This window comes from Mchenga conophoros, linkage group LG14 (genome assembly GCF_057382185.1).
Source record: "Mchenga conophoros isolate Kocher_MC1m ecotype Shallow Benthic linkage group LG14, M_conophoros_male_GT1.1, whole genome shotgun sequence".
NCBI lineage: Eukaryota > Metazoa > Chordata > Actinopteri > Cichliformes > Cichlidae > Mchenga > Mchenga conophoros.
The window spans coordinates 34730634-34735629 of NC_140539.1; positions in this window are offsets into that span (position 1 = coordinate 34730634).

A 4996-nucleotide genomic window follows, 5' to 3' on the forward strand; every position below is an offset into this window, starting at 1 on the left:
GACCAGAGCACCTTCTTCCACATGTTTGCTGTGTCCCCCACATGGCTTGTGGCAAACTGCAAACGGGACTTCTTATGGTTTTCTGTTAACAATGGCTTTCTTCTTGCCACTCTTCCATAAAGGCCAACTTTGTGCAGTGCACGACTAATAGTTGTCCTATGGACAGATTCCCCCACCTGAGCTGTAGATCTCTGCAGCTCGTCCAGAGTCACCATGGGCCTCTTGGCTGCATTTCTGATCAGCGCTCTCCTTGTTCGGCCTGTGAGTTTAGGTGGACGGCCTTGTCTTGATAGGTTTACAGTTGTACCATACTCCTTCCATTTCTGAATGATGGCTTGAACAGTGCTCCGTGGGATGTTCAAGTCTTGGGAAATCTTTTTGTAGCCTAAGCCTGCTTTAAATTTCTCAATAACTTTATCATCTATCTATCTATCTATCTATCTATATTATATATATTATATATATTATATATATATATTATATATTCATGTTTTGGAGTTTGTAATTGCTTTGTCTCTAGGTGCTAGAGCAGGGCGATATGGCCAAAAATATTTATCACGATATATATTTGAAAATTTGCAATAACGATATAACCGACGATATAATTGATGCGAGACAAAATACAACTCCACAACATTACTAGCGCAAAAAGACAACCTTCCATTTATTTTCACTTAAGAAGCTGGTTTTTATGTACATTAAAGCTTTATAAAAATGTAACAGTGCAAATGCAAATTCCTTGCTGAAAGTTTAACCAAAAGGCATTTCCAGTAGAAATGGGCTGACATATCCTGAGCATAACCATATATAATATCCACTGAAGTTAAAAAGAGGTGCTTTGCAACATTAAACTGCAGTGTGCAGTACGTATTTTTCGGACCATAAGGTGCACAGGATTATAAGGCACATTAAGCGAAACAAAGCAGTCAGATAAATCAAACTTTATTAAACTCATTCTTCTTGCTTCCTCCACTTCTGTACCATTGTTTCATTAATGTTGAATTCTCTGGCAGCTGCTCTATTCCCATGTTGTTGCAGTATATTAATGACTAACCTCGTATTGTGGATGGATTATCTCAGTTGTTCTCCTGACTGAAGTTTGGTCCGTTTACAGCATCCTGCCATGCGATTGCATTTGTCTCTAACCATGAAGAACCTTCACGTTAACTTTTATAAGTGGAAAAGTGTTAGTGTTTGTCCTCCAGCTTCACTGTTTATGTTATGCTAACATAGCTGTGTCGCTAGCGATCACGTAGCACATCATTATATACCAGCTAGCCCAACTTCAGTAACCCTACAAACGTCACTGCTGTTTAGTTTCCTGTCTTCATTTATGTTGGAAGTGATAGCAGAGCTGTACGTTTGATTTTTTTCAGAAATCTCTCAGTCAGAACATGCTATATCATGCTTAGGTAACTAGCGAAACTAGCGAGCTAACTTCCGCTAGCTTCCTGCTAACTTCTAACTCCGTTAACTGTAATAAATTTTGTTTTCATGGATGCCTGGAAGTTAAACTTTATAGTTACACCTGGTAAAGCAGCAATGCTGATCGTTTTATTAAAGATGAAAGAATTTAGACAGTTTTTAACTCTAAGTGATGCTGCAGTGTTGTTTGACCTGAAGCATACGGAGTTTAGGACCCAGATTACTCCCAGATTTAAGAGCATCTTAGTCCGACAAATACGACAATAACAACGGCCGCTTGCATGTTCTGCAAAAAATGTGCTTTGTTGTGTATCTGACGGACAAACACCAAACCAGTTCCACATCACTGAAGTTGCACCATTTTTACAAACCAATTCTGGTTCATCTGTTTCACTCAACAATCGGCCATGTGCGTATGAAAACAAAGGCACTGCGCATGCGCGTTTTACTCCCATTCTATCGCGATATTTCATTTTCCTATCGTTGCCTAACATTATACCGGTATTACCGTGAACGGTATAATATGGCCCAGCCCTACTAGGTGCCACCTTAAATATTAAACTTTTATTTATTCACTCCACATAAAATTTAATAAATAAATTATAAAATTCAAAAACCAATTATTTACATTTCAGCTTTTAACTATTTAAATTTTCAGCTTTTTCCTTTTAAACAAATGTAAAGTGAAACAACATAAAACACTGCAAACCACAATACAATCAAATATAAATTAAAATATGCAAAACAAAATGAAGATGCACACTCTCTGTCATTTAGGCCTGGGATGATTTTTTGGGAGTGTTTTCCTGCTTGGAATTGCATAGGATTCACTGCATGAATAAACTTTCTGAACCCTTTATCATCCGCAACTGAAAATAGTTGTGGACGATTACTGTACCTTTCTAATGTGATCGTGTTGTCTCTTGTTGTCCCTGGCTCTCTTTCTCTCTCTTTCACTCTGTTCCTGTGCTACTGCGAGTGTAACTACCACCCCACCCCCCTCTGCCCAGCGCAAGCACAAGGCTCACGTGCGGAGTGAAGTGAAAAAAAGTGCGAGAAAGTCGGTGAGAGAAAGAAAAAAAAAACGTGTCGTTCACGTCAAAGAGCCAGCTCTAAGAGCCGTTTCGTTCGCGACCGACACATCACTACTGGTTTCCTCTTTCTGGCGCGGAGTGGGCGATAAACAAACAATAGAGAAAAGCCGATCATCGGTTTCATGATTGAAGTAGCAACAAGAGAGGGAGGGTCAATCATGACCAATTGGCCAATCCACCACCTTTCATTGTTTATACCGCCACAAAAAGAAACATAAAAACAAAAAATCTTTCCTGCTTGGCTCTGCGTCTTTCTCTAGTCTCGTCTAATTCTGGGCGATGCGATGGGCAAGGCCATGAGTACTCAGACTGTGCTTATTGAACGCAATATGGATAAGATCTTGGAGAAGCTCAAGACTCTGCAACAGGGAATCAATAGGTCTGGGGACCAGTGATGGACATTAGATCAGCTGCGAAATTGGATGCAGTTTGTTTGCACTAAACCTAACCCATCCATCCATCCATCCATCTTCATCCGCTTTATCCGGAGCCGGGTCGCGGGGGCAGCAGCCTAAGCAAAGAGGCCCAGACCTCCCTCTCCCCAGCCACCTCCTCCAGCTTATCCGGGGGAACACCAAGGCGTTCCCAGGCCAGCCGAGAGATATAATCTCTCCAGCGTGTCCTGGGTCTGCCCCGGGGCCTCCTCCCGGTGGGACATGCCTGGAACACCTCACCCAGGAGGCGCCCAGGGGGCATCCTTGTCAGATGCCCGAACCACCTCAGCTGGCTCCTTTCGATGTGGAGCAGCAGCTGCTCTACTCTGAGCCCCTCCCGGATGGCCGAACTTCTCACCCTATCTCTAAGGGAGAGGCCAGCCACCCTTCGGAGGAAGCTCATTTCCGCCGCTTGTATCCGCGATCTCGTTCTTTCGGTCACTACCCACAGCTCGTGGCCATAGGTGAGGGTAGGGACGTAGATCGACCGGTAAATTGAGAGCTTCGCTTTTACACTCAGCTCCCTCTTCACCACGACGGACCGGTGCAGCGTCTGCATTACTGCAGCTGCAGCCCCAATCCGTCTGTCGATCTCCGGCTCCCTTCTCCCATCACTCGCGAACAATACCCCGAGATACTTGAACTCCTCCACTTGGGGCAGGAACTCATCCCCGACCCGGAGTGGGCACTCCACCCTTTTCCGGCTGAGAACCATGGCCTCAGATTTGGAGGTGCTGATCCTCATTCCCGCTGCTTCACACTCGGCTGCGAACCGTTCCAGTGCGAGCTGGAGGCCCTCACCCGATGAAGCCAACAGAACCACATCATCTGCAAAAATCAGAGATGAGATTCTGACCCTAACCCAAACAACCATTATCTTCATGTGGCTGCCCGGGGCCAGCCAGAAGGCTCCAAGGGCAAATGGCTCCAAGACCGAATGACTGGCTGGCACAACAATTTCTCCCAGATTACAAGACTGTGTTTTGACTCTCTGACCCTATCCTTCAAGCCTCAAGGCCACCTGCATCGGCTGGAGGACTGTTGACTTTTTGCTTAACCAGGTGAAAGGACGGTCTCTCTCAGTTGAACATGGGACACACACACACATGCATACATATGCATGTGCACTGAAACAGACACACACTCACCCCCCTCCCTGCTTCCAAACACTTGCGATGCTTACTTCCACCCGATGAAGACGATGGGTCTGCGTCCCATACTGGAGAATAGCTGCAGGACAGGCTGTTGTATACACAGGTTCACTCCATGAAATTAAATTCCTTGCCAGTGCTAGTACATCAACCTTCAGAAAACCAAGAAGCCTATTACATATTACTTGTGAACAAGAGCAAGATATTTAAACTCTTCCACTTGGCTGTAATGCATCCCTTGGAGGGATTCCTTCTGAAAGCAATAGTTTCAAACTTGAAGGTGTTTATTCTCAGGAAGTTATAAGGAGTAAAACAAAGACAGAGCTATATATACACAGGGGCCTGGGGAATAGGGAAAAGATGGGAACATGTGGAACTAGTCACTGATAATGACAAAAGGAGGTAAAACAGCCACAAGACACAAAGAACAAAAGACTACCAAAATAAAACAGGAAGTAACATGATAAGGAAAAATGAGAGACAGAGAAAAAGTCTTGACATAATTCAAGAGAACACAGGAGAGGCACAAAACACTGAAAAACAAAGAATTAAATATGAACCACAAGCAGAAAGTAGATTCCAAAGGGTAACAAAACTATAAGACAAACTGAGAACATAATCATAAAGAAACCAACCAGACGTTTTCTGCTGACTGCAAAGAATACAATACTGTAAATGTGGGCACAGAACACAGTGTCCATGACATTGAATGGTTTAGTTTGCAAAAATCAAGTTCTTTCTAAATATTATTCACTGTTAATAATTATAAATTGCAGTTGCAAGGATTTTATTTAATGATAATTCAGTTATACCTGTCTTTAACAGTCATAATGATTATATAACTTTATATGAATGTTTAAGAATGTTATAATCATTTCCACTTTAAAAAAAC